The sequence below is a fragment of the Takifugu flavidus genome, chromosome 1 (assembly GCF_003711565.1).
Source record: "Takifugu flavidus isolate HTHZ2018 chromosome 1, ASM371156v2, whole genome shotgun sequence".
Classification (NCBI taxonomy): Eukaryota; Metazoa; Chordata; class Actinopteri; order Tetraodontiformes; family Tetraodontidae; genus Takifugu; species Takifugu flavidus.
The window spans coordinates 17,699,625-17,724,488 of record NC_079520.1 but is presented as its reverse complement, the minus strand read 5'-3'; the positions used below and the strand labels follow the sequence as shown (position 1 = coordinate 17,724,488).

Sequence of the window (24,864 nt, the reverse complement as noted above, 5' to 3'; positions counted from 1 at the left end):
TTACCTTTGATAGCAGAAGGAATCTGATTTTATTTTTTTTTGGAATGTGGGTTTTAACAAAAAAGCACTTAAGAATTACAGTGTAAATGGTAAAGCCACTAGTACTGGATGTCAAACACATCCTCTAAAATAGAAAAATGTGTCGTGGCAAGCATGCTCGATACAAGGAGTAATCCTGTTTTTTTTCCTCTGAGGAAAAACCAGGGTTTATCTCTTTTTAGCATCCTTGCTACAGTATCCTTTAAAGCGCTGAGCTTGGACTACAGTGTCCTTAAAGCATGTCATAGAGAAACCAGTGACATTTAAATCTATGTTGTGTTTGGCTTTATTTGACTTGGGCTCATCACAGTGAGCAAGTAACACGCTACCCTACAGTGAAAACCTGTGGACACAAGAAGGTTCAAACAGATTTACGTTGGGTTCTTTTGAATGATTTAACTCCAAAATTCATTTATTGACTAAATCCACATAAAAACAAACACTGCCCCTCCTTTAATGTGAATAATTTAAATGTTGCTCAGATCCACGGGCTATAAGCTTAACCTCTGGCAACATGTGAAAATTTAGTTAGAAATCTAATATCACTTTTCCTTCCATTTTACATTTGACAGTTTAAAACCATGAAATCTGTATCATTTAATGACTAATGATCTGGCCTATGAACATGATCAAGAATGATCGATTTACTTCCTGTCTCATTACAAGCCCCTACTTCCTGTTTGTGGATCTGAACTGTGTCAAAGTTACATCCCACCGTCCCCAGCACCACGCCATAAATGCCCACTGTAAGGAGAGGCGTTCCGCCCCCGCTCTGTGGACTCAAATGTGCAGCGAGGGAGTTGAGAGAAGACAGGATTTATACACATTTGTCAGCGTGTGGTTTGGCAGGCACACGTGAGACTGTGTATGCCCTTCATGGGGACAGCGCACACAAATAGTCTGGCGTAATCACAGGATCGTTCTCGCTGAAGGCAGAGAGCGACTCTCGCACTCGCTCCCGCCGCCAGAGCCCTGCCAGGCAATACCATCTGCTTTTAAAATGGAAACCAATTTACCACAAGGAGAAGGTCTGGAACAACCATCTCACCGAGCTGAAAATCTGAACCGATAATCTGGCGTCTGAATCCATTTGCACCTGGAACTGGATTTGTGCTTAAAAAGGCTTGACAGAAGGTATTCCAACGCAGGGATGAAAAGCATTCCATGGGGCTGTCACTTATTCCCTGAAAAATACAGAGTTTCTACTGTGTAAAAAACAGAAGACTTACACCATGTGCTGTTTTAACTTGCTTCTATCAAATTCCACAGGTCTCGTGCATGCACTCACAGGCGTCCCACAATATAAGCTCTCTCCTTGAGGCTCTGACTCTCATGGGTGGAAAACCCCTTCAGTCACACATAGATCACGTAACCTCTCTTGACACCGGAGGACAGCACTCCCAAAGGAGAGACGCAGATTCACACGCGCTGAGTGCTGACCGAGGCTCCAGACCACCACTTCACAGTCATCTAAAGGAAACAGCGTGAAGGCTCGGACGGGGATCCCCCGTAGAATTGTAAATGGAAAGACCCTTCCACGTTCAACAGTCTAAAAGTTATGAACAGGAATGAGGGGCCTGAGAATAAGATTATCCGGAGGAGTGGAGGGATTAATGGTTAATCATCAAAGAAGAATCTGACTTTGCTTGGATGCAGAACACAGAACAGAAGCAGGAAGCGGGACTATTTCCCCATCAGGATGCCGCTGAAGTGCAAGCAGAGAATCTGAGTGATAACAAGGCCGTTGTGATAATAATCAATCATTATTACTGCTGCAATATTATTTATTCATCTTAGTGCTGAGTAACCCTTAATCCTAAACCCATCTCTGTTGTCCTTATTCTTCTGGCATAAAATGCTGTTGATTCTGGCTCATGGGGTTGACAATAGATGGTCCACAAAGGGGCTGGAAGGCAGAGTAGCCATCCCAATTGGTCTTTCATATGATAATGAGGAAACTGTTAGGGGTTTACTGGCCTGGTTGGAAATGATTTAGGGTGACACTGGCGCTCTGAGCCTTTATGTTTAGGCTGGCTGTGGGCGATCGTATATCACCCTGATCGTTAATCAATTAGTGTCTCCTAGCCACCTGTCGGACACATCGGGGCACAAAACATTCCTGCCCTTGGGCAGTTGCTACACGATGATCATCAGCAGCACCACTATTACCTTCCAACCTCTTAACAGCCTGCCCCCCTCCCCTTTATGGTAATACCCTGATGGATTACATAATCACAGCCAAACACTGTGTGGAACGAAAAAAAAGGGCCCTTTCCTCTGTGGCTTTTTGTTTTTTAATGAAAATGCTCTCGGCTGTCACACACCGAAGAGATCAGGCAGAGGAACTCAGGTAGCCCTCGAAGGAGAATCGATTATCTGAAGGCTGCAATAGTGCTGAGTGTACATCAGCGATGTGGCGCTCCACGGTTCTGAACGCGATTATCCTGGAGGATATTGATGGTTGTTCAGCATCGATGACGTGTCAGGGAAGCCAAACATTCGAGATAAAAAGGTTTAAACTATCGGGGTCTTAGTGGCACCTGAGAACGGTTAGTCGACTGATTCTGTTTAGACTAGATAAATTTGCAGGTCATCCCATTAAATGCTGATTTGTCACACCTGTAGACACCCCCCCCCCCCCCCCCCCCACACACACACACACACACACACACACACACACTCTTCTGTAAATGCACATTAGATGTGATAAAAAGGTCTATCTGAGTTTTTTCAAACTCTAAAATGTTGGTAATGTCAATAATCCCACAGGGAGGAACAATCCTTACATCATGCTTAAAGGAATGTTTTTCTCTATTCTTTTACATTTTCAGTCTTCACACATTTAAGCACTGCGGTATGGTCCACATAGTCCCAAGGGGTTGTGAATGGCACAGTACAGACCATCTATAAGCCAACACAAACTGACAAGGCGGAAGCACTATTATTGCGTTGCCAGCCTCAGTGGGTATTTCCTGAAATGACATTTGCCATCCAGTAGTAAAGGACCCAAACAGAACATCTGTTTTGCTGCTGTAGAGAATATGCTAACTCTAGGTTGGACACCACAGAGCGGGAGCTTTTTGGACATGCAAAGGAAGCAGTTTTAAAAAGAAATAAAACCTCTCTGCAGTTTTCTGACTGCCGGTAGTTTATAAAAGACCAAACAAAAAGTCCATCCGTGTGTGTGTGTGTGTATTGCAACTGAATTTTCTTCAGTTGCATTAAATGTCTGATAATCTCACACAGTTGGGTTGTAAAACAGTGTCTTTATGATTGGCGCCGGGGTAAAACTGAAGCTGAGAACATGGAGATAAGTGACTCACTGAAGCAACAACATAATAGGATTCCTGAGGCCACATGGGTGAAAAATCCCAAAAGATGAATGTGGCAGCGAAAAGAAAATCTTAGTCTTTACTGCAAATGAGGACATAATTGTGTTGCCTGATATCTGCTGGTGGACAAGACGAGTTTGGGAGAAAATTGCCTGGCGAGATAAAGGCATCCACAGGGAACAGAGGCAGGGAGAAAACAGCAGGAACGAGGAGGGTGATGGGCAACAGGCCAAAGGATTGACCTCCTCGGGTCAATAGGTGATTAGTAACATTTATCATACCTACACAAGCTGCTCAGTGAGAAGCCAGACAGCCCCTCTCTGAAGAATTCAGTCACATTTTGATGTCAAAGTCCACATGAAGGCAGGGTCCGCTGTGGTCCACCAGATGCTCCGCGTTTATGACAGAGACAAATGTCGGAAACCCTAAGTGGAAAAACATGCTACGCTGGCATACGGCAGCAGCACCGGCGGCAGCGAAATGTTACATCATTTAGGCGCTTTAACGAGTACAGTCTGGAAGTCTGTGAGGGTTTAACATCTGCCAATTTCCAACACAAAAGCCCGCGTTTCATGCCTCGCAAGAGACACTAAAATAAGTCGCACCTGATTGAAACAGAAAAATGTTGGAGGGTGGTGGAGCCAGAGTGGTGGCTTAGGGGCACCACAATCACAGCGCTGATGAAAGCCATGCGTGGTATCCAAAAACAGGAATCCATGGAGCCACAATGCAGACACACTGACATTCACAAGGAGGAAATGACAAAGACGCAATTGAGCTCAGAAACCAGATTTGGCACCGGCCTGTTCGAAAACACTCCACCCCTTGGGGACTGCCCAACAGTGGCTCCATGAAGAAGCACGGCAGCTCGGCATTGTTTTGATGCTCCGCACCAGCGGACCGTAGCTGGAGTGGGCAACCTGGGCCAGAGGCCAGCTGGGCATGACAGCACACTGTTGTGGAGGACAATTAGGACACACTCACGCAACATCCAGCAAGATGAAGATGACACTTGATTTCACACATTAAAACAAACAGAGGCTTCTTGTTCTTGTTCTTCTTGCCATTTTATGATGACTGGCTCTGCAGAAAATGAACAATGGGTCATTCAGAAGTAAAATGCAGTAAAAAGTAGAGACTGTCCTTAAACTAGAGGGGACAGCTTCATGTCAGCAACGGTGAAAATAACAGTTATTTCTCACCACTTTGCTAAAATGATTGCATTTTAGCAGTGTTTTTTTGTTGTTGCTTTGCACTTTTAGAGGGCACCAAAAGCACTGAAGGAATCTTTGTTGTTATGAGCGAATTATTTGGAAAACGTCTTTCAGCAAGGCAGTGCAAGTCAGCACAGCCCGGGTTCTATTCCAGCTCAGGCATTCCTATGGATGCATGTCCTCCCTCCCTCCGTGTATTTATTCTGCTACTCTACTGGCCTTCGCTCACGCGCGCACAGTCAGACATTTCGTGTGAGAGTGAATGCTGTGTGTGCTGTGATCAGGTAATGCTATGTATGGATCACAAACAGGTTGAAAATGATCGAACATAATGGCCATTAAATAATAGCACATCATAACAAGTGCCGGGAGACATGGTAGCAGAATCCCAATGATGTGATGATTCCCTCACCAGTATTTATAATAAGACAAAGCCATTAATCTAATTATGGAGTCTAGTGAAGCAATAACCACAGCCTGTGTGTGAGTAAACATACACTAGTGTCAGATATCCTCTATGTATTTCAACATTAGTTCAATGTTTTCATTTTAAAGGAAAAAGAATTACATTTAAGAAGAAAGGAGTCACCGAGTTTACCTGGATCTGACACATTAGACAAGCAGACACGTCCCAGCAGATGTCCACATTGTGGCTTGAGGTCAATCAAGATGTTTTTAATGGATTATCTTGAGTCAATCCTTTCTTTCTCATAATCCTTCACACCTTTTGATGGTTAGAACTGATTCCTTTAGACATTACATAAATGCTACATGTGACAACATAAAGGTGCACCAAGAAAAACTAAAAAAAGGGCCAATAGAAGGCAACAAATAAAGCTACAGATGGAGGAGGTGTATAAATGAGAGGTCCTGCAGAAATCACCCTGGAACATAGAGCAGAGTGGTGCCAAGAAACCTCCTGGAACAAAGTCAACACATTTCACACATGCAGGCCCTGAAAACAACACGCTCGGGGCTTCCACCTTCATTTAGATGAAAATGGACCTCCTCTAGAGGGAAAATGCCATTTTTAACTCCCTTTCTCACTCCGGCGCGGCCCCTTGTAATGTGCCCAGTCAATGGACTGTGGGTTTATTCAACTGCAGGCGGCCCACAGCACCGCCATAAATAATGTAGGGCAGCTCACATGAAACCCTAATCACCATTGTGCTGTCACCCGACAGAGAAGATTGCTTGTTTAATTTAGTGTGCTGCGTCTGTCTGAGTTCTGCCCAATTTAGCTCCACAATTTGGACGGGCAGGTACTATATCAATAAGATTTTCACCCAGTATCGCAAATTAAGTTAGAGAATATCAGGTTTCCAAATCGGTGCATGCTTTTGTGTTCCTAGACAAAGCCGTAGAACAAAAACCTAAGGTGCAGCCAGAGAAACAGCAAAAGGCGGGCAGAAAAAAGCCATCACCACTCTGTTACCAGAGCTCATTACTGGCCATTCACTACGTACTTCATTACATTACTGTTCCATTAGCATATCCCAGTCTCCCCTTAACGGAGGCTGTTGATCATAAACGGCAGCCATATGCTGCCTGGTGCAACATATTACAGAATTATTACCACAACACAAAGCAGCGAGAAAAATGGAAATGATCTTGACACAAAATGAGGCACAAAACCAATCAAAGGATCCACAATTACTGATAGAGTCTCAGCCACACGGAGTGAATGAGGATCATTTCCAGCCACCTGACATTTGTGGGCTGAGGCCATTTACTGGGAGAATTCCTGAGACAACTTCTTTATGTAATTTCCTACATACAGTGCATCTACTGTGGTTTATTTTCCCTAAAACTAGCAACATAAGGAGCAATCGTGGACCTTTTACAAGAACAAGAAATCACAAATGGGCTAGTTTGCTGAGAAAAGTCGGAGTACAATTTCCTCAGCTACAATTTAGGGGAAATGTTTAGTGTCGACTGCCTCCACAGTTGTCTTCTTTTGGCGTGACAGTGGGTTTGCTGCTTTTCACCACTGTGATGATAATCTGTGACAGAATAAGTAGCAGCAGCTCAACGTTTACTCAGACTTGGTGGAAACAAGACAGTCGAGCAGAGCCACAACCAGCTCGCCGCTGTTAGACCAGCAGCGAGAGTGGCATCATCTGCGCTCAAGACCATAATCTCTTGACGTGTGTGATCGCTGCATGCCGATATCGTGGTCTCACAACTCAAGCTTATGTGCACACAGCCGCAACAGCTAATTCGCTGTCAAAGGCCACCTACTGGACTGTATGCTGTGTATGCTCCACAGGGGGGACAAAGGGGCCTTCATTCATAATGAATCTTTTTTAAGATTTCGTTTGCTAACCTTCATTAGTTGGATATTGTTTAATCGGGGAGTATTGCAGCTCAGAAAAAAATAGATGATTAATACGTGTCCCCTTGTAGACTTCAGGAAAAGCAATAGAAATAAGTGGGACGAGAGGAGAATCCAATATGGAGAAAATGCAGCCAAACAAGGTTATGTGAATAAAATTTTTAGCGACGGTGCGCTCAGCTTTAATGGAACAATCTCTGTCATCTGTCAAAATTTATGGCAGCATCTTGGGTAAAATGAAGGAAAGTAGCACAGAGGCATGTGATCACTCAGCACCGCTGTCTCCTAGGAAAACTGAACACACACTGGACCTTATTTGTGCTGTTATGACCTTTGCCACTATCAAGTTTCTAATGCTGCACGGATGATGTTAGCATAGAGTCCTAGAAACCAATCTGTGGACAATCAGTGGAGACGACTGCTTAACCTGGCTGTCTGTTAGGATGTCGGTCGGGCTGGCTGTCCGGTCTGTGTATGTACTCAGTAGAAGCAATTGATAGTATTGTTTTATGAGAAGGGGGTTGGAGGGGGATTAGGAGGATCCAACAATAGGGCTCTTTGACTGCAAATGTCAGGCATCTCACTGGGGAACTGTCTGACTGGGCAGAGACTTTCGTTAAAAGCCAACTTACAAAATTAGAGTGGAAAATAATGTGAAATCCTGTGAAGAGGGTAATGAAACTGTGTGGCTTGAGGCGGGACATCACCATGCAAAATGGTAAAGATGTGATATTAAACACGGGACAGCAATGGGAATTTTTTTAAAACTTCGATCATGAGTGGAATCAAACGGAAGGAAACCACAAGGAAACCACTTAAAATCTGTTGCATTGTTCTCTTAAAAAGCTGCAGGTTGTCATTAGACAAAAAAAGACAAAAAAACAATACAAGCGTGACCTCATTCTGGGCAAATTAACAAAGTGAGGAACCTAAAATAACATAACGATGATCCACTCTGGGGCATTTCAATAGGAGACTGTGCAACAGAAGGATCTGAAGGACGCTCTCAGGGACGCGGCGATAGCTCCGCTGGCCTTAGACCTCTTTAAAAATCCTACCCTGTCGGTCTGAGGTGAATATAAAGCGCAAAGGAACGAAAACTGCCCTGCTGCTTTAAGGCTGGGATAAAACCAAGTTATTCTACCACTCTGACCTAATTGCCGTCTCACTCTCTCAACATGAACACTGGGAGCTGTGCACTTTGACACGTAAAGATTATTTAATGCCATCGAAGCTATAAAAAGGGAGGAATAAGAGGCGGCAGTGCAAAAGGACAAGGGTAGTTACATTTGTGCAAAAGTACATTTCTGCAACATCCCAACTTCACAGTGGCTCCAGAACTTCCCCCCAAAAGAAAAAAAACCCACTCAGCTTCAGCTATATACGCCTGGTATCAGCTCCCACCGTCCTTTGCTCCTTCTTTTCCCACACTCGCCTCAGTCCCTGAGGCAATGACGACGTCACAGGGCACTTTAGCCAAACCACTGTAATATCCCAATTTATTTCTACTTTTTCTGCCAAAGTCAGAGCCTGCATCATTTAGGTCAGCGCTGACTTTATTTGTAGGAAAATACAAGCTTACTGGACTCCATTTGCTCTGTAAAAGTGAACAGTTTAACCATTAAACCAACAGGTATATTCATTTAAAACACACAGATCACTCTGCTGTATCTAGCGAGCAGAACTTCGCTTGGTACGGTGTTTCAGCCCTACCAGCAGTCACGCTCCGGCGTGGCGTGGAGGGGCCTGGGTGTGTTTATCATTTGACCGGCAGTGGGTTACATCTCCAGGGTGCCCTGCCTTTGCACCACGCCTGTCTCATCAGTCAGTGGCTGATGAGGGTGGACTGTGCCGCCGCAGCCTCCCAGGTCAGCCAGTGGGAACGGGTTGTTGCAGACCACTTGTTGCAGGCTGATACCTTATAAAATGTGTGTGTGTGTGTGTGTGTGTGTGTGTGTGTGTGTGTGTGTGTGTGTGTGTGTAGATAGATAGATAGATAGATAGATAGATAGATAGATAGATAGATAGATAGATAGATAGATAGATAGATAGATAGATAGATAGATAGATAGATAGATGTGGAGTTGCTTCTCTATTAGGATCTTATTTAATTCTTGAGAATGTGATTTGCTTCAATAAAAATAAACACAGAAGTGCTGATTCTTAAAGTCGTTGCCATGACAGGAAAACACACTTTTCTCAATTTCTTTGCCGGAAATAGATGGAGAAAAAAAACATTTAAAAAAAGTGGATCAAACGATCAGAAACGGAATTCTCTGACGCACGTTGAGTGATCACCATTTAGCGCAACTTCAGGAATACTTGACTCATGTGCACAAAATTTCCTTTCTAGTGCAATTCACCTTTGACTTTAATATGTGCAGAGGACAGCGAGGGGGAGGGGGGAGGCGGAAGAACAGAGTGAGTATGCCACTGCCTCGGAAGCAATGACACATTTCGTACCCTGTGAAACTGCATGTGAAGCTTTTAACTGGCACCAGTCACATGAGGAGAGATCTTTCAGACAAAAACGCAACTGAGTCTCCATTAACTGTTGTATTTCTGTCTGACATCAGGAAGCTGTGATGCTTTACTTTTCAAAGCTAAATTTAACTATAAAGTCATAGGTTCATTTTTAAATGTAGAAATCATCCACAGAAACTAGCATTTCATCACACATCATACAGCTGTCAATCACACCAAGAAAGGTGGTGACAGGGTGGGAAAACTCTCATGCACCAGATTTCCTCCCGGGGGAAATAACCTGTAATATATCTTTCTTTTCAGGCTGTAGACAGTTGCACGGAATGGAATCTTCAACTTTTCCCAGCCCTGCACCACAGAAAATCAGGCCTGCCATTTACCATATCAGAGAAGTCATGTGACAACTCATAAAACGACTAAATATAATCTTACAAATCAGGCTGTGCTAAACACATAAAGTGCGCAGTTTATTTCAAATAATAAGGGCAATTGGGAAGATAAGCACCTCCAAATAGGAGGTGATAAGTACTGTAATCCACGTTTTTACTGCAGTCTTTTTATACCAAAACACCGCAGTTTTATGATGCAGCAGGCTGACACCTCAGACCGCAGCGCTGATGATCAGGGGCTAATCAGGGCTTTCAGAAATTAGAGGGGGTGCTGGACAAGTTGCAGTGGGGCTTTTGAATAGTTGTGGTTTGGGGATCAGGTTTCCAATTCTCACCATTGAGAGAAGAATGCAATGACCGGCCCTGTGTGAAATGTGCCTCCTCACCGTTTATGCTCCCCCAGACAAAGTGAAATGATCGTTATCAACAGCGAAGTGTGTGTTCGTGCAAAGTTCAGAGACGAAGCCTGCAGACAAACACAAAGGATCGATATTGACCAAAAACGCACGACAGAGGGTTATAAAAACAACCTTTGCCACCCGTTGCAGAATCACAGCGTGTGCGTGGGCTCGTGCATCCAGCGATGCATTTCGGCACCACATAGCGGCACATTTTTGCTCCGAGACGTGCCAAACTGCCCGGTTATCGTTTTAAATGTGTCCAAAAAGAGTCAGATTGTGCGCGTTGCTGCTTGTGCGCGTTGCTGAAACATCCCCCCATAGAAAATGTCACGACTTAAATACCTCTCTTAGCTGTTCACCTGAGCGAAGTTTTCGCAAACTTGGGGGAAGTTACATCGAGGTCACTTCCAAAGTATTCATGACGCGCAAAAATGCGTCTGGTTGATGACGCTCCATGGTTACAGCACAGTCGGAAGTGCGTGCACGGACGCGCGCGCGCACCCCACATACGCGCGCACGCACGCTGGCAGGTGTTGACAAGCTGTCAGTGGCAACAGCGGATGCGGACGGTCATACCTTGGACCTGTTGGCTCCTCCTTCCGCTCCTGCGCTCCGGCTGGAAGTTCGCTGCCAGCAGACCTCTTTCTGCGCCGACCTTCTCGCTCTTTTCCAACTTTCCTCTATCTCCTAAGTGCAGGCGGTGGCTCTCAACAGAAGCGCCCCCCCCTACCTCGTCCGCTACCCTCGGTGAAGCCGGTGGGTGAGCGACGGCGAGCCGCTCCTCACTGAGCAGGTAAGTTCGGCACGGCTGTCGCGCGGGCGACCATCGCAGTCACGCTCTGTCGCCGCGAGATCCAGCAGCGGCGCAGGCCACGCCCCTTTCCTCCCCCGGTGGGCTGTCCTTCCCGAGCGATGCTCCGCTCTCTCCAGATGTGCAAACTACTGTGCGAGGCACCGGCTGCGCTCGTCTTTAGCGTTCACAGCACCAGCACGGGTCAGACACGGGAGAAAAATGCGTAGCACGTCGTTTTTGAAGGAAAAGTCGAGCATTGTCTCAAGTCAATGTAGACAAAAAGAGAGCGAGAAGTACTTCTTGATTATTGTAAAACCAAATGGTCCCTGCTTTCGTTGGCATTTTTGTAAGCAAGTAGACGTCGCGATTGGTGGCAGAACTCTGCTGATATTTATGGTGCTTCCTGTTAGCTGCTGCATAGATTGTGCAGAATATTCTGCCCACATGCAGCGTTGCGGAGGCAAGTGGCTTTGCGCAACTGTGCAAGGCGATGGTCCCTTCCTCTGTCAGTCTGGTACTCCAGAGCTACAAATAACTGGAGCAGACTTGATGTGAGTTGAGAACCGCAGTTTTCTGACGGTTAAATTAGGGATGTCTCCAGTTAATTTTGAAATGATGTCAGTTTGGTTGCATATATTGAAATCCTGTGCACCTTTATGTGCAGCGCATCAGGTGTATGTACCTGCGTTGAGTTGTGTGTCAGGGGAAAGCATGTGTTCTTCTCTGTCTGTCACATCTGACAGCTACACTCAAAAGCTTTCCACCACAGAAAGCAAAGTTTTGTGACAGGTAGGGGACTTGAACCCCTGGTGCCGAATGATAGGACAAAGGTCCACGATAGCTGGTGGCATCCTTTGCTTTCATGTTCCCTCCTCAGTCTTTTTTTGTTTGTTTGTTTTCTAGAGCTCTGAAGATGCTGCCAACAGAGTGCAGAGAGTGACAACAATATCTACCGTGTTCCCCTGGCTGCCTCTGAGGCTCTCTCCAAAAGCTGTGAGTGGCACAGTTGTCGCACATCACCACCACACCACTGAGAAATCAAGTGCTGGGGGGGGGGGGTTGGTTTCAGGCACGCAGCAATGCAAATATCAGACAGAGCCTGTCATGTGAAGCTGAAAGCATGTGCTGGTGGAAGTATACTGGTGTCACTGGAGCTCGACAACAGACACCCGGTGCCCAGCATGCATGTTGTTAGCATGTGCTCATGTTAACTGTACAGCCTTGCCCACGCCGACACAGCTGCATTGTGGGGATTTGTGTTGCGCTGCTTTTTGTTTGCTCTTTCTAGGTCGGGTAGTGAGTCATCTAGGGTCTCCCCAGCCCAGCTGCATCCTCTCTGTGTAGCCAGGTTCCCACTGGAAGTTACTGGAGTTGAATCTTAATAGCTCTCTTAATGCTCATCACCCTCTAGTGAGAGATGCAAATATAGACAGCACTTTAGCGTGTGTGGCCTCTGTTAACTGTTATGCCGCAGTGAGCATTTACGCAGTGCTGCTGCGCGGTGTATTCATGCCACTCTATATTTGCTTCATGCACTCAGTGACATCCAGCTCAATGCTGGATTTTCTTCCTTGAATCTGCAGCCATCTGGAACTTTTTGTTACCTTTGATGAAGACTTGCACAAATGCTCATATTTGTAGACTTATTCAAACAATTTCCCTTTGAGTTGGTTTATGTTTATTGCACAATAAGTAGCAGGAAATGAAATAGAAATGCTTTAGAGGAAATGCATAGGGAACAAGCAAACAAAAGAACATTTCAGACTGGAATTTGAAAAGATCCGTGGCGGTGTGTTCGCCGTTACATTTTGGCACCTAAATATGACCTTTATGCATTCAAGATATCACCTCATTCTAATGATAAAACGCAGCTACACTGTCGGCAGCTCAACGTGCCATTCAAGTCTCAGTCTGCGTGTACGAGTGTGCTGAAAAGCCAGGTCTCACCCTGGTCTGTTTTATGGTGCTGGGCTGTGAAGTATGAAAAGCTGAAGTGAGTGGGAAGAAAGGGAGCTCAGATGAGATGGTATCAGCCGCATGGAAATGGTTAGCCCCCTTTGAACTGTGAACTCACGTTAAGGAAACTCTGCGAACGCATTTAGCTAGCAGGCAAGCAACAGGCGTGAGGACGCGCACGCCGGCGCACGCTCCCACGGCGGTAAGCAGCCCCCGCTATACCCACCCATCTCTGCCTAATCACACCTGCACGAGAGGAAAGCCATTACACGCTTTAATTTTCTCATTCTCATTTTTTCCCCTTCTGGCAAAAAAGATGATTTCTCAAAACTCTGACAGCCGAGGGTTTTGCAGGACTTAGTCCATCTGAAAACATGTGGTAAGCCCTGTGGAATGTTTCAAATGATTCCCAGATGTGGGCCACAGACAGGTTTAACCCCTTCTTTTCCCTTTTCTGGGGTATTAAAGAGGCTTTGCTGGGAGAAAGCCTGGGCAATATAGAAAAAAAACTTTTATCCCCCTCTGTCGATTTTTGTTACTTTTAGAGCATTAGCGCCTGCTGAACTGTGGTTTCATGTAATTTGCCATAAAGCTAAAATTGTAAATGCTCTTATGCTGCATTACCAGAGAAAAAAATAGCACGGACACGGTGCTTGTTCCAGATGACTCAGCAATCGCAGGGACCTGGCAAAGGTAAGGAAAACACCTTTATTAGGGATAAAGGCTTGTCGGCGTTATTGCTGCTGTGTTTTCCCTCTGCAGAACAACCTGCAGCCCAGTGGAACATTCTCACGTATCAGCTCGACAGCTCAGGGCGTTTAATATAGTCTGTCCTACTCTGCCAATGCCAGGTACAAAAATGCGGGACTAAAGCTGAGTTAATGCCACAGTTGAACTCCATCATCATTGTTTATCAGTGAAACAGTTCCTGGAGGGCTTCGTGAGGGATGTTGCCGTAGAAACTCTCCCAAAGATAGCAGTTTTGATGAGACGGGGAGGGAAATGGAGGGAGCGAGTTAGCTGCTTAATATCCGATGAGCACCAAACTCAAGCGACCCCATTCCTCATTCTCTCTCTCTCTCTCTCTCTCTCTCTCTCTTTCCCTCTCTCTGTTTTTCCCCTCTCTCACCAACTGTGAAGCCGTTATCCAACACGCCCGTTGCCCTGTCAGCCAACACGCTGGCCTGCATTCGTTTATACCCAGCGGTCATAGACTGAGAGGGCACATGCAGACAACTGATAGAGCTGCACTGAAACGCAGGGCCCGGCCAGTTACTCTGGCTGAGAATTTGGCGAGCGAGCACAGGAAGATGGAGGGAATGGCTTTGTTCTTCAAGGGTCTTAGCTGGATTCCATAACTCATATGAAGCCACGGCAGGCTGGGAAAGACTGTTCCTGCTTTGAGCGTTCACATATGAACGCGCTGCACCCCCCTCGAGCCCCCCAAAGGAAAGGCCAGTGTTTTAAAACAAGCACAAAAAGCACTGCCAACTCCAAATACCGCTTCTATCTGAAGGGGAGTCCAGCGTGCCTTTGCTTTCTCGTGTTTCAAGAGGACAGAGCAAGTTTCTCAGGGATTGATTTATGTCTCTCTGGGTTTATGTCTCCTTCAGCTCCAATCAAAGCTCACCTTTCCTTGTCACCTTTCCTTGTGTCCTGCGGAGGTGACACCTTCAGTCACATCTGAACACACACATCAATCACGAGGGTCAGAAAGTTTTGGCCATTCAAATGTTTTGAATTAGTAATTGAGCCCACGGTCACGCCGGTGCACGAACAGGGAGGTGAGTAACATCACACAGCAACGAAAATGGAATCCTGAGGAAACCTCTACTATGACTTGCATCAGTATACCAAAAACCCATTTGATGGATGAAAGGAAACTTCCAAGCTCTGTGATCGTTTCGTATTCCTTGTAGCGACAAAAGGGCCATTGTTTTACTTTCCTTGATCAAAAACACAGAATTATTCATTTAAAGCTGGTTTTTCTGCCTCAGCTTAGAAAAAACAGTCATGATTCCTCCCCAGACTCCAATCAAGTCTTCAATTTTGGATCATTGGGGTGTCAATTGCCAACATGTTCCCCTTCCCAGCATCTCATCAGAGGGAACCCAGAGAGTATGTGCCTTTAATTAGACCGCCTGTGAAAATAATGGTGCATTAATGACATTTCTATGGGGGGGCCGATGAGCTGGAACAACAGAGGAAAGACCAAATCACAAATCAATTCCAACAAATGTAATTAAGGTTTAATTAGCCTCCAGGGTGTCAGTGGAAAGCCATGGAGGGGATGATGTGGAGGAATAGAGGAAGAAAGAACTGAAGGAGACATTTAGAGGAGGTGATTTCATCATGAGTCTGGTGAAAAGATGTCCGCCCTCCAACTTATCTCATGTAAAACAATACATATTACATTTATTGTGCACAGTGCTTGGATATCAGAACATTGCCTAATGCTGTCAGCTCCTTGATTAGAGTCATAAGTCATGTTTGTGTCTTTATTCTAAACATGTGGCTCCTGGCACGCACCTCAACATTTTTAAAGGGGAGGGCTGATTTAAAGGCAGCACTTCCAGAGTGGAGCCACACAGTCAGAGCTAGGCAGAGAAGTGCTAATTCTCTATAAAAAGAGCAGCATGTATGGTTAAACCCAGCAACGCTCTGGTGTTATAAAGAACGAACGAGGGAGGGGAGAAAAAAACAACAACAGAGAACGGAGGGAAAAATGCTAAACCGCAGGGAAGCTTGGAGTCGACTGGACTCACTGGATTCCAGATCACAAAAACAGACTCCAGAGCCAATAAATGAGCTTCATAAACTGCAATTAAAACCCTGGGCACTAATTTAGTGGAAATGGCAGCCTGTAAAAGCGAAACGTATTACAGCAGGAAGGTAAGGAGAAAATTTGAAGTTTTCAGCAGACCCCCCCCCCCCCCCCCCCCTGTTCAGTCATGGCATCAATGCAACACACCAGAATCTAGCTGAGTTGAACCACACACGTCACACAAATAATAACCAGTCCAAAAAACCCAATTCTGACAATACTTCAGGATCAAAATCCAGAATTGTGGCAAAAATATTCCTTTGTGAGTGTCCAGGAAACAAAGGAGTTTTCCACGACTGCTTCCACAACTATTTCCAGTTCATTGTTTCAGATATATTTAGAAATTAGCACCGGATTTTACTTCAGTTTTTGCTCTTTATTCAGTTACGTAACTCCACCCGTTATTAAACGTGCAAGTCAACATTCACCAATGTTGATTTTTATCATCGTGGTTGGGTTTTGGGAAACAATTATCAAGACATGGAAGCATTTAAGTTGAGACTTCACTGAAGTCCACCCTCGCATCGCGAGCCTAGCTTCAACTCTGGATGAGCGCCGATTCCACAAGATGCAGTTGGTGTGGGAGATAAAGCTGTCAGTGCTGCGGTGCAGAGCGACGATTGGAACATCCCAGGCTGGAAAAGTGTGTCTGGTGCAGCTGCTACATGAGAATTCCTTGTAAACCATCTGCAGCTCTTCCTTCACACAGGATGGGTGGTTTCAGCGTCTCTTCCTGGTTACAATTACTGCTGTGTATCATATGACCTTGAGTTGAGCTCATCTTCCTCTCCTTTAAGACCGATGATAAACTGGAGCATTGGATGTTATTCAGGGAGCGCGCGTCAGTGCCTTTAAACGTCAGGAAAGGGCAAAGACAACAGGAATATCACTTTATACACCCAGCCATCGCACAAGCTAAAAACAGAGCACCAAACGTATACAAATGTCAAATGTGAGAAACATATGAGCTCTGTTTTTATTTCCTGGGATTGCTCAGTATAAAGAGCCAAGCAGAGACCAGTTGTCCCATCACTAACCATCCTCCCAGTGAAAAGCCCGGCTGCACCCTGCAACCATGAATGCAGCATCCTGGACAGTGTTGGCCCTTTAATTGCTTATTGATTGCTGCCTCATGCTGTGCCTGAAACATGGGAAGTAATAGAGAAAAAGCTGGAAGTGATGCGACGTGAGGGCTGCGCCACATAGCTGAGCGGGCAACTGCCTGTAGTGGGGGGGGAAACTGAGCTGGAGCGAAAATAAAAAGGAGTTTTTATTCAACGAGTCTGCATGGTTCACAGTTATCTGTTCACTATTACTGGCAAATTCTGAAAAAAGTGAGAACGGGAATGGAGAATGAAAGAATGGTGTTGCCTCTTAAAGAAGCTTGTCCTCCGTTGCCGGGCATCAGAGACTCTCATTCTTTGTCACTGCGAAAAACAAGTTGTATTTGGCAACGGAAATTTGAGGTTTCAGCTTCGATCACTATGTGTACCCTTCTCTCTGTCTTCTTTGGGGTTTCCTGTGTCAGTCGCTGATTCTATCACACCTTTGGTGGTTCCTCCATGACACGAAACTCACTTGAAATTAAAAAAGAAATGTTTTTATGCCGTATTTTTGCTAAGTTATAGTTACATTTGTGGGATGTAGCGATACAATGTAGCGATACTATTGGTCCAATATGCTAAAATGTGCTCTATTTAGGGTTTGTCTGCTATGGTGTGTATTTTTTAAATTATTTTTAAAAATGCTGCTGCAATGGTTTTATCACAGGACATTAGTACAATCCAACGTTACTGATCCGCGACTCGTGCTGCTTTTCCAAAGGGTTACAAATGGGAAAGAGAGCTTGACTGAAGGGGCAGAAGTAATCCGCAAATATCTCCCAGTGATCTGTGAGGAGCCCGCTACTGATCTCATTTAAATGAAGCGAAGAAGGAAAAATCATTGTCCTGATCTCTTTGCAAGGAGAAGGAAATCAAAGAGAAGCAGTTTGATGCTGGTCTTCCACAGCCCTGCCTTTGGGTGAACTGACAGTAGCAATAACAGCTGGCTTGAGCAACACATTTTCTTGACAGTTTAAATGTGAAATAATAACGGGATTCATGCCGATAAGCGTGAGGTTACTGTGTATTTTGAGATGTGTGCAAAATTCCAAAACATGATAAACGCAAGTAAACGTTCCAAATACTAACTTCCTTTATATCATTATGAGCCTGACAATATTATAAATAATGTAAACTTCAAATGAGAATCTTCGTGTGCACGCAGACAGTCGACTTCTCAGTGCTTCGAGTGCTACAGGGTGACACTATATGTGGTGTCCGATGATGTCATGCAGGCAGGGTAAATAAGCCAAAAAGGGAAACATGGTCTCCGCTGGCAGGATCGAGTGCCCACTATGGTGACCCACCGTACATGAAAATGCGATGAAGTACGCTCCGTGGTGAGCATTCAGCAGAGAACACATCATTCAGAGTCTCGAAGGCTGCCAGACATGTTTGAAAAGTGTTTGGAACTGCGTCGTCGTAGACGCGTCATGACAGAGCTGGACGCACGGCCGAGTCTGCATGCTCTCGTGACCTCTACGGTCCTATTAAATGGCAGCTGAGGCAGCTTGAGAGCATCATAAACTACAGGCTGTGATGCAACAACGGGGAACATGAGTGTGTGTCCCGGAAGAGGAGCCGAACTGTTCCCGTCACAATGCTCATCCACTCCAGCCCTGCCCCCACCAGATTCCAGCACCCCATTCCTAACCGAGCGGAAGCATGATGTGAGGTGGGGGCTCCAGGCAGTAAAGGCTGCAGCACAGTCAGTGGCCCTGTAGCTCTCACGCCTGTAATTTAGTAAATAATCTGACACTGGACACCACAACAACATAAGTGATCATCCCAGACAGGGAGAACAGAACACACACCAACCCCCCTCTACCCTCAGACGGTCCATGCATTCAGGTCTCTGGGGTGTCCTCATCTTTTTCTGGATGCAGAGCATTCCAACTGTCATCAAGAGGCCCCGGTGTTGGGTACAATTCCTGGGTGTCCTCAGGAAGAACAGTGGGAGCACTAATCTGCCGCTGACTTTCAAGCGTTGCAGGCCTGTTGACATACGTTATTACAGTGTGTGCAGAAAAGAGGAGGCTACAGAGGGTAATCTATGCTGCCAAATGGCATTGAGACCCCTCTCCGCTCCTCCTGCCACCTCAAGAAAACACAAGGCATCATCAAGGACAGTTCACTGCCTGGTTATCCACCTGTTACCCCCGTCAGGGGCTGCAGGTGAAGCAAGAACTGACTCTTTCCTCAAGGCGCACATGCACTTCCTGACCCCATTCTATTCTGATCCACCTCTTTGTTTTTACAGTTCGAATTATCCAGTAATAGATGGACAAAGGAAGGAAGTGTAACCGTGGAGAAAGAGTGCCATGTTTCCATGGTAATCTGCAACAAAGTTGAGCCGCTCACTGTGCCAGGGCTGATTACCGAGTGCAGTTTAATAAGGGCTAACCTGTAGTGAATTCGGAGCGGGGCTGTAAAAACAGTGAGGGATTATCACGCCTGCCACAGGAGGATTGAAGGCCCGTGTGTTGGTTGCACCAGGGCATGGCCAGATGTGTGCAGAGCTCAGTGACAGAGGCACAGATTAAGGTCACTCTGCCCTGACTGGATTAGCGCCAGGTGCTACATGATGCTAACGGAGTCGTGGTGCCAGGCAGAGTGAAGGCAAAAGGTAGGCTGGCACATGATGACACAAAGCTTTGGTGTTTGCGCCAGACCCCTCTCTCACATTTCTCCTGCATGTTAACTTTACTTATCCTCACACAGATGATAACAAAAGGGCGGCAGTTACGGTTACAAAACCTTTTCATATCCTGCTTGGAGTTGTGTAACTTTTTGTCCAGTTTCATATCTCACTCATGCACATATTTTTGCGCTGCCTCTTCTGATAGACAAATAAATGTTTTTATAAGGGGAACGCAAGATAGAACAATCCAATTCAAGTGCAACAATGTATTTTGTGGAGAAGTTTATATAGTGGAGTATAGTTTATCGCAGCTGGTACTGTAAATATTGCATTTCAGAGGCACTGACTCATTTTGTGTTACAGTTTATTCTGCTGCACAGATGTTATACATTACCATGCACCCTCCAGAGGCTGGCAGGTAATATGTCACCGTGGCCCGAGCCAAGCACAGACAATCGTACCCTACAGGAGAAAAACAGCAAAGCTGTGGGAAAAAGCAGTAACAGGACAGGACATTTTCTTTGACGAGTAAACAAATTAATCAACCTCAATACATAAAATGTAGTCCCATAATTCTTATACTGATGTGTTTCTGTCCCAAATACAGTGTTGTTTCTCTTGTTTTTTCTCTTCCTGTAGGTCTGAAAATTTGAATTGCTCTGATGATGAAGTATATCATCCGGCCATAGAGTGTGCAAATTCAATAAAAAGAACTACCAACGTTTGCACAGGGGCCCCTGCCGATGTGGCATCGTCTGTAGATCCATCCCATCTAGTCATTATCATGCATGCTTCATGCACGTGTAGAATTATATATGCTTGCAGGACTCATTTTGGTTTTATCTCTAAGTGGCACTACACGCGCTGAATTATGGGTTGCAAATGCTGCTTGTGGTTTTCCTGCTGGCCTCCTGTCCCCTGGCCATAGCTGGAATGACCCGAAGCAGCCAGAATAAAAAGCACAGGAGTATACAGAGTAAAATGCTTCATTTTAGGTCTCTGAGTGTTGATATCGTGTCCCAGATGATCTCATAACCAACTATGTGTCCTAATTGTCCCATTTGCTTTCTTCAGCCCCAATTGGTCGATTTCTCTCTTGCGTGTTCACTTCCTGCTGTCATTGTCTGGGTTCTGGAGGCATCAGCTGTTCTCCCCAGCTTCACTGACTCATTCACTGGCAGCCTCAGAAGCCTCTCAGACCCCAACTGCCACTGCCATCACCACCACCACCATTGTCTGTCCTCCGGTGGGGAGGGGGTTATGTTATCTTAGTCACTCAGGACAGTTGCCTTGCACTGACATATATCCTCTCCAGACTGTCAGCAAGGCCGATATTAAATGTGCTGCATTAAACTCCACACTCAGCTCTCTCTCTTGATCAAATTGTTCCTATTTTTAGAAAATTACATGAAATTACATTAAGCATCAGAGATGCATTTTTCCTAAATAAATAAAAAGGACAAAAAACACTATTGTTAGCTGTGGATGAATGCAGATTAATAATTAAGAATAGTTAATAATAACAATAATAATAATAATAGTAATAATAATAATAATTAAGAATACTTACATCCTTTTTTCCTCAGTCATATGGTATCACTTCCCAAAATATTTGATCATGAAGCATAAAGATTAACTGTGAAGACAGAACTGCAGACAGTGACGTGTCTGAACAGACAGGTAGGCTATCTCCTCTGGGATAATGGTTGGAAAAGGGAACATGAGTCCACATATCTAGACAGTGACTGTCCTAGTTTCAATAATGTAGTCTATACTCGCTCTCCCTCCCTCCCTCCATATCTCTCTCTCTCTCTCTCTCTCTCTCTCTCTCTCTCTCTCTCTCAAACAGTACAGCAGCCAAACTAATCATGCAAAGTTAACATCAAAGTTTTTCTCTGGAAGGTCACTGAATCTCATAGAACAGCTGACTGCTGCACGCCTGCTTGTGGGTGGTTTACCCTCTTGACCATTGCTTTTCAAAGCTGCATTTCAAAGTTGGACGTTTATTCCCATTCTTCCTTATTCCTCAACTTACAACCCCCTCAATCTACACATCTTATTATTTTTTGATAAACTGTTCCCTTCCCGTCACTCTCCACCCTCCTTTCCACTCGTTTTTTTTCTTGCTTCAGCTCCATTTTGAAGACACGGGCTTCTTGAAACGGAAAACCGGCCTGTCGCCTGATATCATGGCTCACGTTGGACTGGCACAAGGTGCAGCACCGAGCCAAAAAAGCACATCAGACTACAGCATTAGCTCACTTACTCTCTTTTCTTCACAAGAACAAACACCGACACAAATGAGAGGAAGGGGAAGTGTGGAAGAGTGATCTAGAAGTAAAAGAAATGAGCAATGCAGCGAGTAATAGAGGGGGAGGGCAGAACATGAGAGAAAAAGTGAGAGTCTTTGGAGCGAGCCATAATCCAATAACAGGTCTTGTGAAAAGACCATAAAAACTCCGGATAGGTTATGTGGGGACTTCAGATATACAGAGCGTGTCCAGTTGGCAGAAAAGGGGGATGGAACAGAGGAGAGTGAGCGAGAGATTGGAAGAGGACAACTTTTCTCAGCTGTTAATCCCCTAAAGCCCCCTACCTTCTACGTGTTCATCCCAATCTTTCGCTCCAGTGGAAAGCCATCTCCCCCCACTCCACTGATAAGATTTCCCTGGAGAGAGTCAGATGGTACCATTCCACCCCCACCTCGCTTGACCCGAGCCTTTCCGGTCTCTCTTTTTATTTCCCTGTTTCCGACACTTGTCTCTTCTATTCATGCCTATGTGTTGCGCGTTCCTGTGGCATGAGTGTGTGATGAGGGTTGGGGGAGAAACCGTACCGAGGGGGCTCGTAAAGATCCAATGTCGTTTGACGAAACGTACACCGTGGCCCGTACCATGTTTCACAAGGCCTGTGATATGTTGTAATATTTGTTATGTTTCCAGCTAATCCAGTGTGTGTGTGTGTGTGTGTGTGTGTCTGTAACAGTTGCGAAAGAGGATGACCTATCCAATAGGAGGGTCACCTCATATGAGCCTGGTCTTGCTGAAAGGTTCTTCCTGTTAAAAGGGAGTTCTTCCTGCCACTGTTCCTTGTTCAAGGGTTAGGCTCTGGGTTTCTGGACTGTAACAGACACTAGACAAATAAAGTTGAATTGACTCATAGTGTCAGTGAGCACGTTACAAAACAGCTCTATGGGGAGATAAAGATCTATACCTTTATCTGGAGAATGGAAGTGTCATCTTTTGCCCCCTGGTGGTAAACGACAATAAAGGAAATAGCCACGCCCCTCGTTATCTCACCACTCCGTTAAAATTTCTCTCTCTTTAGTTTGGGTTGTGCTGGTGTTCGCATGGGATTAATTTTCATCAAACAACATCAGCCTTGATTATTTAATGTGACGATAATATGCAGAAACATCATCACTGATTTTCCTCCCCTGTTGGTAACTACGGGAGCCTGAGTGGAAACTCCCCAGCTCCAGATTGCAGCTCAATGTGATGTCAGCAGGATAAGGTGGCAGTGCCTCCATCCCAGACTTCCTGGTCTCAATCTGAAAAGATCCGAACCAGCAACAGATTCCAAAGAAGAATCTACTCTCTGAAATCATGTCTTGGGGACTGATGTTATTGGAATATAGAAACAAAGCAGACGGAACATTAACTGCTTATTTTGGCTGTAATGTCTCCCATAGTGCATAAAAATATGTTAACAAGGTCAAAATCATGATTTTGTACTTTAAGTCTTTTTAAAGTAATGCAGAAAAACCAGAGTGTTGACTTAACTTGGCTTGGAAAGCTCTAAATTGAGCTTTCACGACTGCATGCATGACCAATCTGCTGTGCTGTAGGCAACACCTCAAGATTTGCTCGATGCAGCGGGAGCCAAATGAAACATGATGCCATAAAAAAATATACTTCCCGTCAAATGCGATTGACCTGATGAAGGACTCGTTTTGACTCGCATGCTGAGTGACAGCGCTCCACATTCTGTGGTCACCAGCCAAGCTACCATTGATCAGGACTGGCTGCCAGTTGACCGCCGGTTCAATCGCGATCATCGATCCAACGGAAGGGTACGAACACACGTGTGTGTTGCAGAAATCCCGACTGCGCCATGTCGGCATGTGCCACAGGGGAAAAACCCAAGTGGATCCTGCAGGTTTGCATCGATTGATTTCACTGCAAAGAACTAAAATACAGCCGCGACTCCTCTAGATCTGTCACTAGTCCAAACCAAATAGTCACCCCTCCTTCTTGCAAGGAAATGAATGGGAGGTTGGGGGGGGGGGGGGGGGGGGGGGTGAATGGTTAGAAAGCTGACAAACACAAGGAAAAGTAATGTGAGATTTAATTAGGAAACCTGAAATCTTTGGATAAAGATTTTGGATATTGATTATGTTTGCTTGCTGCTCTGGAACAAAGACGAGAGTAGGGGGAAAAAATGGTCCCCAGACATTCTGTTTCTCCAAAGTCTACAAAGAAAGATGTGAGGAGAGGAGACAGGAAAATTAAGAGAAATTATTGTTATTGTGGGTGGGTGGAGACAGGAGAGGGACCGGCAGAACAAAGAATACGCAAATGATTGCATGCCGGTGGAATGAAACGGGTACTCCCGGCCTTCTTATCTATCTGGGGGAGGAGTGGAGACAGTTTGAGTGAGTAGCGCACTGGGACCACACTGGAAAAAAGAAATGATGGAGGGAGTGGAAATATGGAGACTTCCTTCATCAAACAGAATGACTAGAACACAAAGAGCCTGTGGTTTAAGAACAATGTCCTGCCCCCTTCTGTTAACCACAAGGCTGCAAGGCGCACACACACACACACACACACACACACACACACACACACATACACACGCTATAGATGACCCACATCCTCAAACACATAGATGCACGCAGAGGTGCACACGCAGAGGTGTTCTTAAAACCTCACACACTAAAGAATGTGAGCGTGCATGCGTGTGTGTCTGTGGGGGCAGGGTTGGGGTTTGTGGGGCAGCATAAGACTCCAACTCAGGTGTAGGAGTTAGGGGGAGGGGGTGGTGTAAGATTTATCTGCTGCTGTCGGAAAACTTTGACCCCAGAGTTGTAAATCTGTCAAAGGAGTCTAGCCAGCTCAACAGGAAACATGAAGAGGAAAGGAAAAGGGGAGAGGCTGGTATGTTTGGGGTGGTGGGTGGGGGCACAACCATAACCGATTCAAGAGGCGTTTTTCAGAACAGGACCGTGTGTGGGTTGTCCTGATCATATTTACAATTTGGAAACTGCTCCTCTAGACCTGGTGAGCCCACATCCAGCTTAAAGTCACCCCATTAACCCCCAGTGTAACAGCCCCTCCCCTGGGAAAAACCA

At 45.4% G+C, this 24,864-nt stretch overlaps 1 protein-coding gene and 1 long non-coding RNA gene across 2 annotated transcripts in view; one reads left to right on the top strand and one right to left on the bottom strand.

The window, feature by feature from the left end:
• Positions 1-11,064, bottom strand: part of raraa (retinoic acid receptor, alpha a) — a 95,812-nt gene extending 84,748 nt beyond the window's left edge. The window contains exon 1 of the mRNA XM_057026079.1: positions 10,771-11,064. The gene's annotated coding sequence lies outside the window, so the exon portion shown is untranslated. The remainder of the gene's footprint in view (positions 1-10,770) is intronic.
• On the top strand, positions 10,578-11,980 carry LOC130522083 (uncharacterized). Its single transcript, XR_008949539.1, has 2 exons — positions 10,578-10,987; positions 11,891-11,980. It is a non-coding gene; the product is annotated as an uncharacterized LOC130522083 (long non-coding RNA).
• The last annotated feature ends 12,884 nt before the right edge of the window (positions 11,981-24,864 follow it).